This window comes from Tiliqua scincoides, chromosome 2 (genome assembly GCF_035046505.1).
Source record: "Tiliqua scincoides isolate rTilSci1 chromosome 2, rTilSci1.hap2, whole genome shotgun sequence".
NCBI lineage: Eukaryota > Metazoa > Chordata > Lepidosauria > Squamata > Scincidae > Tiliqua > Tiliqua scincoides.
This window is the reverse complement of record NC_089822.1, coordinates 199434921-199449631: the sequence shown is the minus strand read 5'-3', so window position 1 is coordinate 199449631 and position 14711 is coordinate 199434921. Positions and strand designations below refer to the sequence as shown.

The 14711-nt window shown below is 46.5% G+C and overlaps 1 long non-coding RNA gene and 1 pseudogene across 1 annotated transcript; both read left to right on the top strand.

The window, feature by feature from the left end:
• The first annotated feature begins 4870 nt into the window (after nucleotides 1-4870).
• On the top strand, nucleotides 4871-13093 carry LOC136642179 (uncharacterized). The gene is made up of 4 exons (XR_010793971.1): nucleotides 4871-4932; nucleotides 5758-5789; nucleotides 7619-7731; nucleotides 12937-13093. It is a non-coding gene; the product is annotated as an uncharacterized lncRNA (long non-coding RNA).
• On the top strand, nucleotides 12324-12443 carry LOC136643450 (5S ribosomal RNA; annotated as a pseudogene).
• Nucleotides 13094-14711: the final 1618 nt, after the last annotated feature.

Sequence of the window (14711 nt, the reverse complement as noted above, 5' to 3'; positions counted from 1 at the left end):
AATAAACAAATAACTTAAAAGTACATTTGCTTCTAATGTACTTTTGTACGTGTAATGTACATCTAATGTAATGTAATGTCAGTTTCCAATATTGGGAATAAATTTGAAAAATGAAATTGAAATCAGCATAAAAGTGACTAAACATTACTTTAAAAAAAATAAAAGGGATTTAGCTTTGGTGTCTAAAAGAGGGGAGAAAATATCATGGAATGATAAATACAATATCTGCTTGCCCTATCCAAACCTTCCTTTAGAGATCTTATACCCACTTTAGACTAATTAGCCTCCCTTCTTCCCTCAAAATAGCCCTAATTCTGCAGAAAGCACCGCTTGACGACACCACCAAGGCAGCTTGCCTGTTCCAACTGCAGAGATCCTTCTTTATTGCCTCTCCCATCAGCAGCTTCTCCAGCTGCAGCAGCAACCCCTTGGTTCTCAGCAGCTCCTGGGCAGGGCAGCCACACACCAGTCTCCAGTTTGTTGCTCCATCCTTCTGTATCCACTCTCCTTCTACACCCACACCCTCTGACAGTGATTCTCTCACCTTTCTCCCCAAAGGTTCTCATTATCCCTACTAAGTTGCAGCTGTGAGACACTCCCATTGCAAGCCAAAGGCTATGGAGTTAACTCCATTTTTTCCCAGGCCTGTCAAGGGGCCACTGTTGACACCATATACTGTCTCTTTGGGGAAAATCTTCCACATTTCCGCTACGCTGTTCTGAGGGAAAAGCCTGTGCCGACATGTTATCTGCAGAGCTAGTTACTCTTCAGGTCCCCCAATCCTGATTCCACCAATATCTGTTGGCATCCTTCAGTCTCAGAAGACTATGGTATTGCATTCTGAATGGTGGTTCTGGAACAGAGTTTCCTCTCCAGTGTGAGAAGCCTGGGTAAAGTAGATATGGAGGACAGACTGTTTCCCATGCAGCAAATCCCCCCTCTCCACGTCGCTGAAATGGTCCAATGGAAAGGCAGAGGCCAATACAGTTGGTTCCAGCAGCGTCGCAGGAGTTGACAGAACGTGACCTTGTTCAGCCGTGAACTGCCTCAGGGACTCCGGCTCCGGATTTTGCCTCGAGGTTGACTCCTGAAGCCTTTTCCATAACTGGATGTAGCCACAAGGCAGTGGAGGTTTGGGATCAGAGTTTTCCTTCTCTCAGATGAGCTGCCTTCCCAGGCTGACGAGTCCCATCTACCCGGTGGCTGTTTAGTCGCCTCTTACAACAAGTACAGCCAAACTGAGGTTATTCCACCAATAACAATGATGCAATTGCACTGATGGAGTGTGTGCTGGATGAAGTGGTGGGGGGAAGTGATGGGAGAACCAGGTGGAGGTAACTAAAAATACTTCAAAGTATTATACTTCAAATATACCTCCAGTAGGTTGCCCAATTATCTCTTGGACTGAGCCAGCCATTTTGCTGGTGTATGTCCAAGGAGATAAAAGGGGCAGGGGAAGATGGGATAGAATGCCAGTACAAGTGCTGCTGCTGAGATCCGTCCCATCCCTCTCCCTCCCCACCCCTGCCCTCTCCCCTCCCTGCTACCAACTTCCCCTGCCCTCCTCCTCCCTGCCCCCAAATCCCCCTCCCACCCATGACATGCCTTCATCGCCCTAGTAAACCTGGTACAAGGATTACCAGGGCACTAGCAGATGCTTCTGGAGCAGCCCATTTGCAGTCGCAGCTTGGAAGTGTGCAATAGTGAACTGGATTTCCTGCCACCATAAAGGGCCTTTCGCTGCTGGAATGTGAGTTCTGGCACTGCAAGGTTCACGTAGGATTGGGCCAAGAGAGATGAGGTCAGTGAATCAGGGGGATGCTATGGACATACCTGGATTTCAGGAAGGTTTTGGGAAAGATTCCCCACAGCTTCCTGATGACATGTCGATTGGATGTGGGCTAGACGATGCTACTGGCAGATGGATCTGTGGCTGGCTAATAAACTGTACTCTGACAGTGCTTCTCAACCGTGCCTTATCGACCTGGAGAGAAGTGACAAGTGGGGTGCCTTAGGGCTCCCTCTTAGGCCCAGGGATTTCCAATATCTTCAGAAATGAAGAGAAATGGGAGTAGAAGGGATGGTCATCAAAATTTCATACAACACCAAACTGGGACGGGTAACTAACACCGTAGAAGACAGAAACAGGTTCCAAGATCATCTTGACCGGATGGAGCGAACTGGGCAAATATGATAAAATTGAACTTCAAAGGGGTAAAATGGAAAGTTCTGCATTTTGGCAGAAAAAACCAGAAGCACAAACATAAAATTGGGGGTGCTTGCCTGGGCATCAGTATATGTGAAAAACATCTAGCCATTTTAATAGTCAACAAGTCAAATGTGAATCTGCAGTGTGAGACAGCAGCAGCAAAGAACGTGAATGCAATTAGCAGCAGAAATACAGTATCCGGACAGCAAGAAGTAATGGTATCAGTAGGACTTCACCTGAAATATTGTGTCCTGCTCTGGATGCAGATTCAGAGAGATATGGATGAATGGAGCAGGTCCAAAGTCATTAAGCTGAGGCTGGATAGCCGTCTCTCAGGAATGTTGTGGTTGTGGACAGCCTGCAGTGGCAGCTGGACTTGATGACATTGTACGCCACTTCCAGCTCTATGATTCTATTTCTGTAACATTACAGAGAGTAAGTTGATCTGCTCTGTATGCTGTCCTGGAGTTGCTGCCAGTCAGTGTCAATGATGCTGAGCTAGATGGAGTATAACTGACTTAGTATTAGGCAGCTTTCCATGTTGATGGGGAGTAATAGTGGGTGAGGGCTATTGCACTCATATTGTACTGTGAACTTCCTGGAAGCATCTGTGAAACCTCTGTATTGTTTGATCCTTCGGTCTGATCCCGCATGGCTCTACCTGTCTACCCCGTCCCATTTCCTCAGGGTATCCATTTTGAATTCACAGCCTGCACAAATTGAGGTGTCCATGCACAGGCCCCTGTGAAGAAGTAGAGAAACTGTGTTCAAGATTTGGAGGTTGAGGGAGGGACTAGCAGGCAAGATCCTGTGCCTCTCCTGGCACATCTATTTCTACCAAGTTAGAAAATCTGTGTTGGTTTCATGGCACCCTCCCTCATGCAATTGTGGAAAATATTCTCAATTGTTCATTGTTGCATTTAAAAGGAACCAAGATCCAGACACTTGGCTCACTTTTCAGTTAACTGGGACTACTGGTGGAGTTGGCAAAAGGAAACAATGAGTGTCTGCTTGCCAACAGCAAAGAAAAACAAAAGTAAACAGAGTTCTGTTTGGTTTCATGAGGTCAGAATTAAATCAGGTTGCCATAAGGATAATTTGATTGTTTTCTTTAACTACATGAGGATGTAAGTAAGATTTACTTAAGAATTATTTAAGGATGTAAGTCAAGTTCTATGTAAGATTTTATTGGTCTACATATGAAATGTGCTGCTATTACCTTCCTATCTGTATAGAATACAGTTTGTGATGACTTAGAATCAAGTTAATGAATGACTTTGCACACTCTGTGCTAACAAGCAGAATACCACCTGGGTTTTTTGCATTTTCCCAGGCCCAGCACCGATAAGGACGCATTTGTGTTATTATAGTTTACCAGAGTAATCTCAAACTTCCATATGTAAACATGTACCAGCAGGGGAGGATGTCATAAATCCAGGAACACTCGTATATATGGGCACGACACAGGAGAGATTTTCAGATCACCTCTGCTAGCAGAATCTGAGAAGCATCAGAGAGGGGTGCTAGCAGGGACTCAGGGGGAACAAACCCACCAACGCCAACATGAAGCTGGGCATTTTGGTATTCAGTTTGACACTGGTCTTCTTGTATGCAGGTGAGTTCACATCTTACATTGTAAGGGCTCCCTTTCTGGGTGAGATTTCCCTTTTGAGATGTATATCCCAGTGTTGGGAAAACCCAGCGGGGTTTGACTCAAATCGAGTCTCCAAGTCACTGCCCCCCACGACTTGACTTGAAAAAGATTCCTAATGGCACTTTCTGAGTCCCTGACTCACCCTTTAGTGACTGTAATGCAATCATCGAGTCCCCCCCTTAAAAAAAACCTTCTGTGGAAAAAACAGGGCTGCTGCGGGGGGGGGGAGTGTCTGTGTCTGTGTCTGTGTCTGTGTCTGTGGGTGGGTGGGTGTGTCTTAGAGTTTTCTTTATTCACTTCCCTGCTGTCCCTGCCCATCTGTAAAGAGGGCAGGAACGATAGGAGGGACAGAGTCGGGACAGAAGCAGCAAGAGGGAGGAGGGTCAGGTGCAGCAGCTGGGAGTCTAACCAGGATGACCCAATCCTTGCAGCTCTACTCAGAAGTAGTCCCTCTGTAGCCACTCATTCAATGAGGGACCCCCTCCCTCCCAAGTAACATGTCTGCAAAGCGTGATTGTCATGAACACCTCTCTTGCCTCCTTTCTCTCCCTGGGTTGAGTCGTCCTCATTAAAAGCCAGCCGTGAGAAAAATGGGGCTGCTGCCAGGCTCTGTGTTATGTGGGAGTTCTATTGAACTACTCCCCTGCTGCCCCATCCCATCTATAAACAGGGCAGGAGGGTTGGGAGGGACTGAGTGAGAGCCAGGACAGAAGCAATGAGAGGGAGGAGGGTCAGGTGCAGCAGCTGGGATTCTTACCAGGATGACCCAATCCTTGCAGCTCTGCTCAGAAATAGATCCTCTGCAGCCGCTCATTCAATGAGGCAATGAGCATTAGGAAAGGGTTAATGCGAGCAGGAGGGGGAGGCGGGACTGGGCTCTCTTTTCCTGTCTCTGATAGAAAGGAAGGAACGGATGATCATTGGACAAAGGATTGGCATTCTGAAATTTCCATTGGCTGAGGGAGCGCAAACCCTTTCCTGCTGCTCCCTGCTGCTCGCCGCCCTCAGAATTCTTGCCCCACAAGGTTTTCCACGCAGCGAAAACCGTAAGCAGCGCTGCCAGACACAGGTAGACTCAAGTCCACATGCGTGGGGATGAGTGCCAAGTCAGGGGGGCCCCGACTCAAGTCTTTTTCAGAGTCCTCCACATGTGTGACTTACAAGTCACTGAAAAACATTAATTTTCACAACTCCGAGTCACTGAGTCCAAGTCACTGACTCAAGTTCAAGTTCCCAACCCTGGTGTATCCCATTGCGTACGTCATCCCAAGAAGGAACAGAATGATTCACGGGCATTCTAATGCCACTCCATGCGATATGCTTCCAGGTGCAGGGAATTTGACACAGGAGCCAGAATGAATGAAGGGACTTGCCACATGGAATTGACTCTCTCACCTGAAGATGCTGAACTTCAGCATTGCACAGTCCTGATGTCTGCACTGATGTCTGCAATATTCCCTGCAGGGGAGTCAGTCTACATGCCAAGCAGCTTTCATATAATAAACTGCCCACAGCCAGTGCCGCACACTACAATACAGACCTTAAGTAGAGGGGTCAGAACCCAGAGGAGGAATGGCCACTGAAATGGCTAGGATTATATACTAGATACAAGGTTTTGAAAAGAAGTGGGGGAAAATTAAAATGTGTGTAAGAATAGTTTTAACTGGGGCTGTCCGTTGATTAAGAAACGTTTGTTGATTGGATTATCTTCCTTTCAGTTCACATTTTATTAGTTTGCATATTGCCAGACCTCAACATAGGTGTCCTTCTGAAGTAGAATGGAAGCAAGGCTGCATTCAGTTTTCCTGTAGTGAAAAGGATGTTGTTCAGGGCGCTGTCACTTGACATACAGTTTTGCTTTGGAGCTTTTACCCATCTGCCCTTTTGGTTCTAGACGCTGTCACTGAAGTAGGAGAACCGTCACTGGTGAGTGTTGCCAGCTCTGCCTTTTTCTTTCTCTGTTGAAGTTTCGAGGAATAAAATGTTTGGGTGAGCCTAATGTTCACAAAGCAATGCTGAACGTGATGTACGTACACCATTTGCAGCTGCCAAGTTGTGAGTTTGTTGTGTGTAATCGGCCTTGTCCATTGGAGATAAACCAAGCCTGATCAAGAACTGGCTTCGAAGGCACTACCCTGCTGAGGTTCCTCAACTCAGAGGAGGTTCCTCTCTTCCCTGGAAGAGAAGCAGCAAAAGAGTGCCATATGCCAGTGCTGTTTTCTGACCTGATCTGTGTGAAGTCCAGTCTCCTGACTCAAGCTCTGTATTCTGCAGTCTGCATGCTGTTGGAGCCCTCAGCAAGCTGCACTTTCAAAAGCTTCATAAAATCTGAGCCAATGATCTGGCACAGAACAACAAAAGTGGAAAACAAAATGGGAGGACATTTCAAATAGCTGCAATACTGAGCTTCACACAGCCAGCTTGGGTCAAGCATCTACCCCTGGAAGGCAGCATGCAGAAAGGTTACTCCAAGTCTTTGATAAATGAAGGCCTTTGGGGGGTCCAACTACGTGTTGAGTTACATGTGTGTGTTTGGCCCTTGGGTTTTGTTTTCACTTTTAAACAAATAGCACAGGATGTGTGCGCAAATCAACCCAAAGCCATCCTGGAGGGTTTTAGCACTGAGCCCCCACAGTGATTTCTACCTGATTTCCTCTGTGCTAAGTTCAGAACAAATAAACATTCCTAGCATCTTGCAATAGGATAAAGAGCAAACTGGTTGGGGAGGGGGAGAGAGTTATGCCAGCTGCTTGAGAACAGCAGTGGGGACCAAGTGCTAAAGCCTCCAATGTCCAAGTGTGCAGTTGCACCCACTTCCCTTGTGCAGTTTGTTAAAAAGATAAGAGCAGTTTGGCCCCCTGCTGCAAAGCAGGGTTTGTCAGGAATGGTCAATCTTTTCAGTCTTAGAGTTCTGGAACCTTCAACAGTTTGGGTGGTGAGGGAATTTGGGCAGCTGCAGCTTCTGCTCAGTTTCTTATCAAACGTTGAGAATGGGGAATGGAACTTTGGTTGTCAAAATTTGTGGCTTAAGGAAAAACCAGCCAAAATTGGCATTATTGGCTCCTGTCACTTAGCAGGATGACTCAGTAGATCTGATAACCATGTGAGTCAAAGCAGGTGAAATGCTGTCACTTGATCAAAGATAATCTGTACCCACTTGATGTATCTCTGCGATATTAGGACTGAGGTAATAAGTCTAGCAGCCTGATCCTATGGTTGTTCAGTGCTGGCATTGTGGCTGCAGTGCTGGGTGTCATAAAAGTGCCATAAAAGTACTTTTCAACACCCAGTGAATAAGCAGTGTCAGTGGAAAAGGCAACACGTCCTGTCTGATTGCCAAGGGGGCAGGTTAGTGTAGCTCCAGGCAGCAGAGGGGCAGGGGAGAGGTTGGCAGGACAATGTTCCAGAGGTGGGGGGGAGGGGCAATTCAGATGTGGGAGGGGGCAGGGACAGTGGAGCAAGCCTCCGCTGCATCCTAACCCCCATCCTGGGACTGAAAGCTTGACACAGGGTTACTCAGTTCTGCAACAGCTAAATAACTGGTGTGGATCTGAATAGCCCCATTGAGATTATTGTGGCGCTGCACAGTGTAATGGAACAAATGTGCCCTTTCCCTGAGGAGACCCGCAGCCTGCTCAAATCCAGTGCTGGACAAAGCTTGGGCCCAGTGGCCCCACTGAGCCACCACTGGATAGGTTGGGCTGCTCAGCTACAAGGAGAAGAAATTTGAAGATGTGCTGTTGCTCTCTTGGCAGGACATTGATTGTACTGGTTATCCCAAAAATATGTGCCCCATGGATCATCGTCCTCATTGTGGCTCTGATGGTCAAACATACCCAAACCTGTGTGCTTTCTGCAATGCAGTTGCGTGAGTATCTGTTCCACTGATGAAGAGCTACTGAAAAAAGGCAGCTGAGCTTCCTCATCTGCAGGTTACCCTGTATTTGGACATGTGAAAGAGAAATGTGGCACTTGGGCTCTAGGGATTCAATGATGGAACATTTTCTTGACAGACTTGAGCAATGAATGCTTGGAGAATGGGAATGTTGCTTTTAAGTGTCATGGGCAGCAGGAAATGTAGCAGAGGTTGCCAATTTTTGAAGGTCTCCGATTTTATGTGCCCCAACCCCATACAATTTTTCTTGGTTTCTGGGTTTTTTTTAAAAAATGGAATAAAGAATTTTGAACCTTCTGCAGTGCCACAGTGAGCTCTCTCCTGAAGAAACCCTTCTTAGATCCAATGGTCCTGGGTAATTTCCAGTGTCCAACTTCCCATTTTGGGGCAAGCTGATTGTGGCAAGGTGGGTGTCTCAGTTTTCAGGAATTTTGGAAGAATTAAATGGGAAAGACAGGTGGGAATGTCAGTACAGGAGACAGACAGAATAATGAAAGGAATATTGGAGATTAGAATGGAAAAATTTAGAGAATTGGAGATGAAATTAATATTGAAATGGTATAGGACACCTGCCCAGCTGGCTTATATGATTAAGGGAAGGAATTCAAATTGTTGGCACTGTAGAAGGGTATTATGCCTATCTTTGGTGGGAATGTTCTAAGGTAATTGATTTTTGGCAATTGATATTTGAAAAGGTGGAGGAATTATGTAACCTTAAGCTGGAGCTCTCTGGGAAAATGTTATTTATGGGAGTTTTGGGAAATAATAAAGTAAAAAAATATAATCAGGATTTATTCAAAGCTATGATTCTAGCTATCCATGCAGTTATAGCATATGGGTGGAAAGATGCATCAAAATGGACTGTGGAAAAATGGAATTGGTATTTATATGAATGGATACAATCAGACATAGTATCAATACTGAAACAGGATAAGACATGGGAAGATAAGAAAACCGAGATAAGAAAGAAGTGGTTGAGATATATAAGATGGGTAAGGGAAGGGGGGGCAATACTGTTATAATCAGGGCTTTTTTTCTAATGGAACGCAGGGGGACGGAGTTCCAGCACCTTTTTGCAGGGGCCCCTCCCCTTCGGAGGCATTCCAGGAGGGCGGGGAGCAAAACAGAGGCAGAATAGACAGGCATAGGATTGTACTCTAAGGGTGCCATCCTATCCACAGTAAGCCCCATTCACTAAAGTGGATTTCTGAGTAGGCATGCATAGGATTGGGCTCTTAGGCTGCAATCCTAGGCACTTTCCTGGGAGTAAGCTCCATTGACTAGAACGAGACTTACTTCAGAGTAGACATATCTAGGATTGGGCTCTTAATCCTGGCAGAGATATATATCTGCACCCATTTTCACATGCTAAGGGCAGGTGAAAAGGGATTCTACGTGTGTACAACATGCTGTCCAGCCTTGCCAGAGATCTTCTTCGTCCTTCCCCCACAAGCATGCCCTCCGCCAGCCAGCATTTGCAGCTCCTCTCCAGCAATGCAAAGCAGCTGCTCAGGGCAGCAGAGAACATACAATTGCATGGCAAGCGCCTTCCCAAAGACGCAGAGTATTCCGATACCTGAATTAAACCATATTTAATCGCTTGCTTGCAAACATAGTTGTTTCTATGTGCACCTAAGGACCCCTCTCATGTAAGAATTCCTTTTTTGTTCTTACTCCCACAGTTGCTTAGAGTAATTTTACTACATGGAACTCATGTAAGCCATTTTTTGGAATGCATTCACTGCTTCCTCTCCTCGAAGTAGTGCCACACTACATACTACACGCTACAAGTGCACCTGTACAGTATTTTCCCCCTTGTGTAGAAAAAGTAACCAGGGGGAAGGGGATGTGGAGATTGACAGCCCAATCCTATGCATGTCTACTCAGAAGTAAGTTCATCTTTAGGGGGGAAGCACATAAAAATATTGTATTTCTCCAATAAAAAAAGTTTTATAAATAAATAAATAAATAAATAAATAAATAAATAAATAAAAGATTAACAAGTTGTGAGTTCCTGCACCTTTTTTTCCACAAAAAAAGCACTGGTTATAATGGATAAAATCCAAAAGGTGTGCTTATGGCTGCAGATACAAATACTTAATGTTAATGGTCGCTGTTCATGGGGGGAGGGAAAAAAGGGGGAAAAGATTGTTGATCTATGATTATGTAAATATAAGTGGAATGTATACTTAAAAAAATTAAACATCAATAAAATTAAAAAAAAAAAAAGGAATTTTGGAAGAAGTGGAGTATCTGGACAACTAGTTTCCAGCCAAACTACAGGATGGTGGCCTTGGTCATCTTTGTAGGTGACCTGTGCTGGGGACCAGACAGGAAGAGTGCATCCCTGTTGGTCCTGCTGGACCTCTCAACTTCCTTCAACACTATCAACCAGGTCTGTGTTGGGACTCGGAGGCATTGTTTTCCAATGGTTCTTCCTGGCACACTAGACCCAGCCAATGAGGCTGGGAGATACCTGCCTAGCACCCTGGTTGTTGACTTGTGGAGTGCCTCAAGAATCTATTTGGTCCTCCGTGCTGTTCACTATTGACATGAAGCTGCTGGAGGAGGATTTGGACAGGGATGGGAATTCGAGTCACGTGTTTTTGCTGACTCATGTACACTTGCCTGTGTCATCTGTGTTGATGAGTCTGGCATTGACTTGAATCTGAAGCCACTAACTCACCACTTTACATGCAGACTCAAGTCTGTCTGTGTCTGGGTGTGCTTGCTTACTTTTTTCATGATGTGAAAGATCTCATGGGGCCATCATTCAGACTGGGAAGTTCCAACAAGGAGGCAGGGAAGGGTCAATGTTTTGCTTTTGCATCAAGCAGGAGGTGGGAGGGGAGGCAAGAGCAGGCTCTCTGTTCAGTCTTTGAAGGAACGGATAATCACTGGACACAGGATGGGCGGTCTGATTTTTTTCTGTGAATGAGGTGGGACAGAAGGAGGAGCCCAAGAGTTTTTTGGGTTTTTTTGCCTTAGAATTGCCTGAAGAAGCACAGGGAGCGGCAGTTTAGTAGCAATCACATTTTCCAACTGCATAACTCCTATTGGGCTCCATTGTTACTTGGGGGGAGGAAGCCTCACTGAAAAACTAGTACAAATGGGACTACTTATGAATAGAGTTGCAAAGGATTGAATTGTACTGGTAAGCCTCCCAGCTACTGCGCGTGACTCTCCTTCCCCTAGTCACTTCTGTCCCCGCTCTCACGCAATCCATCCCGCACCATTCTGCCTCATTTACAGATAGGATGGAGACATCAGGGGAATGTTTAAAGAAAACTCCGACACACACATACTGTCCAGCAGCAGCTCCGTTTTATGCTACGGAGCCGAAACTAGCTTTTTAAAGGGGAATGACTCAAGACTCAAGTCATGAAACAGCTCTGGGCAACTCAGAAAGTCCAGTCATTAGGACCCATTTCCAAGTCAAGCCATGCTGGATTTGCCCATCCCTGGATATGGAGTTGGGTGTCACCAATATACAGATGACACCCAGCACTATCTCTTGTTTCAACCAGTCCTCAAGGGGGCAGACAAAGCTATAAGGTTCTGTCTGGAAAGGGTTGAGGCCTGGATGTGGGCTAATAAACTGAAATTAAATCCAGACAAGTCAGAGCTCCTCCTAGTCTGGAAGGCCAGAATGCAGGTACTAGATCTACAACTTCTTTAGATGGGGCAACACACCTTCTGAAACAGTGGGTTTGCAGCCTAGTAGTATGCTGGATCCACAGCTACCTGGTGGAATCTGTGGCCAAGGGAGCAGGTAGCACAGTTTTAGGTGGTGCACCAGCTGAGACCATACAAAAGTCAGTTGGACCTCGCTAAAGTAGTCCATGCCCTAGTGCAGAGGTTCTCAAACTGAGGTGTCATGACACCCCAGCCTAAGGATCTCTGCCTGAGGACATTTAAGGGGTGGGGAATGCAGCGACACGATCCCCAGAACTGCACCGCTGTCGGAGGGGGGCAGGGGCTTTCTTTTACTTCCATGATGCAGCAGCAGGCTCCTGGGGGTGTGGAGAGCTTTGCAGGAACCTTCGCAGGGTTCCCCAAGTCACAGAGAATGTGAAAATAATGATCGTGACCCACTTCAGGATTCACTTCCACAGGGCTCCTCACACACCTGGGAGCCTGCTGCTGCATTGTATAAGGAATGTCCCTGCCCCCCCTCCCCAGTGTCTGGATCAGGCTGCTGCATTCCCCCCCCCCCCACCAAGAATTACTTTGGGAGTTTTACTCCCAAGAAGTTTGAGAACACTTGCCCTAGTGGCATCTCACCTAGACTACTGTAATGCAAATTATGTGGTGCTATCCTTGAAGATGGTCCTGAAGCTGAAGCCAGTGCAGAATGCAGCAGCCCCATTGGTTACTGGAGCTTGGTGATTTGATTCTGCCATTTCATTGCTTTGGTGGCTACACTAGCTGCCTATTCCATTCTGAGTCCAACTTAAGTTGTTGGGGATGACCTTTAACGCCCCATGTGGCATAGAACCAAGGACCACCTTCCTCATATGTCCTCTACGATCATCAGACAGGGCCCTGCATAGGATACTACTGCCATCTGCAGCAACTGTTACCCTGCACATGCCTGATCTCGTCTGATCTCAGAAGCTAAGCAGGATCAGGCCTGGTTAGTACTTGGATGGGAGACCGCCTGGGAATACCAGGTGCTGTAGGCTTATACCATAGTCTTTCAAGACTGAAGGTTGCCAACCTGAAGCAAAGGACATGGCAACAAGATGCAGGACCTTTTCTGTTGTAGCACCATATCTCTGCCACTGAGTATTGAAAAATCTGAAGATAGCTCCCTCTTTACTACGTTTCCCTCTTTACTAGGCTTTCATATCTATCTATCTATCTATCTATCTATATATCTATATATCTATATATCTATATATTCTATTGTACTTTTTCATATTTTAACTACACCAGTATCATTTTATCATTGTATTTATTGTTTTAACCCATTTTGCTCAGCCACTAGTGTACACATTTGATCCCTGTTGCATACATGCAACGTTGGGCAGAAATGGCTTAATTTAAATGCTTTTATTAATTGTATTTTCAATTGTAGTTTAATTGCTGTATACTGCTTTGTGCACCAGAAAAGCAGTATATGAATCTTTTAAACAAACAAACAAATAATCCTTGGCTTTGTCATTCTCTCACTAGCAAAAGTCGTGGGATGCTTAAACTGGAAAAATTTGGGGCATGCGCTGAATGAGTTGCACAAGACAAAGGAGCACCCAAAAATATATATATTCAACTCACTTCATACGTTGCTCATAGTGTCACCACAAAACGATCCATTCTTCTTCACGGATGAATATCATGCACCTTCTGAATGAGATTGATCAATAAAATGAGCTAAGCATCATCATCCATGTTGCATTCTTCTTTTGGAACAATACACTTGTCATTTATGATCTATTTCAGAGCATGTTAGCTCTGCCTCCACACCTTCAAAGCTCAGGAAAAGACATCTAGTTATGGAATGTTTCATTAAGAACTTCTTCTGTCCACAGATGAACTTCCATCTGCGCAATGAGAGGCGAATTTTGTTGATCTTTACGGGACTGTGAAAGCAGGGCTGCCATCTTGCAATTCTGGGCTGCTGCCACAAATTGGTAGCAGCACAGCAAGTATAGCAATGGCTCCCAGAGGCTCTGCTGCTTCTGCTAATTTGGCAGCAGTAGCATGTCATGGGCAGACAGGGAAAGGGCAAGGGGGTTTTCAGGATCCTGGTGACAGCGACTGGCACTGGATCCTTCTCCACTTTGCACTCCTCTGACTTATATCAATCCACCACTTTGAGCTCCTCTGACTTATATCAACTATTTAGCTAGCATAGGACAAAGGAAACCCGTAAGCCACCAGGAGGCTAATCCCCCACCCCCCACTGGATATTTTTGGAACTAGTGTTCTGACAGCGCGAGGCACATTACAGCAGCATGAAAGGTGGGTGGCCCTCATGCAGTTCTGTGATGCTGAGAGAATGGCGGGGGGGGGGCGGCAGAGCAGTGGCTCCTGGAGGGTCTGTTGCTCCCACTAATTTGGCAGCAGGGGTGTGTTGTGGGCAGGCAAAGGGAGGGCAAGGGGATTTTCAGGGGGAGGAGTGGAATTGGAGGGGGAAGGATCCTGGAGGAAGCAGCTTGCACTGGATCCTAACCCCTCTTTTTGAACACACCCTGCCCCTTTTAACTCCTTGGACTTATATCAACTGTGCATAGGTCTTAGGAGACCCATAGGGCACTAGGAGGCCTGTCCTCCAACCACTGAAAGCAGAGCACATCTCGCTGATATGGCTGCATCATTGCCAATGGTACTGGGCAGGATTGGGTATTCCTAATGATTCTCTCTGCCTCATAGGACTTCCCATGCGCCTCACTGCTCAAACTTTGGGATGCATTGGGGGCTACGTTTTAGTTTTTATTTGAATATTTTAGGCAATAGCACATAAGCCCAAAACACAGGTTTACCCCTGACCCCCCAAATAAGATGCCAGGCTGAGGTTTCTTGGGATGAACTAGGGTCACTTTATTAACAACAACAACAACACAAAACAGCAGCAGGGCTAGATGGGGCCAGGGGGCTAGCCCCCCGGCCTGCAGGGGCCTAAAATTGGGGGAAAACGGACCCAGCAGTCTACCTCCCCCGGAGCTCGAGGGCGAACCAACTGACTCGGGCTGCCACCAGTCAATCAACTGGGTACAGCCTGTCTACGTCACCCCCAAAGGGGGCAGGGGCACTGGCCAGCTGGCTCGCTGGGCAAACCATGCAAGCACAGCCAGACCAGTCAGGGGGGTTTGCCAGCCTACCTCTTCGAGCCGGCTAGGCATCATGTGGGCGGTTCTGGCTCGCCCCCCTTGACCTTGCTGCCCTGGAGGGACACTGCGTTGCCCTACCTACCCCGCCCCACATGCATCACGCCAAGTGACCGAAGGAAT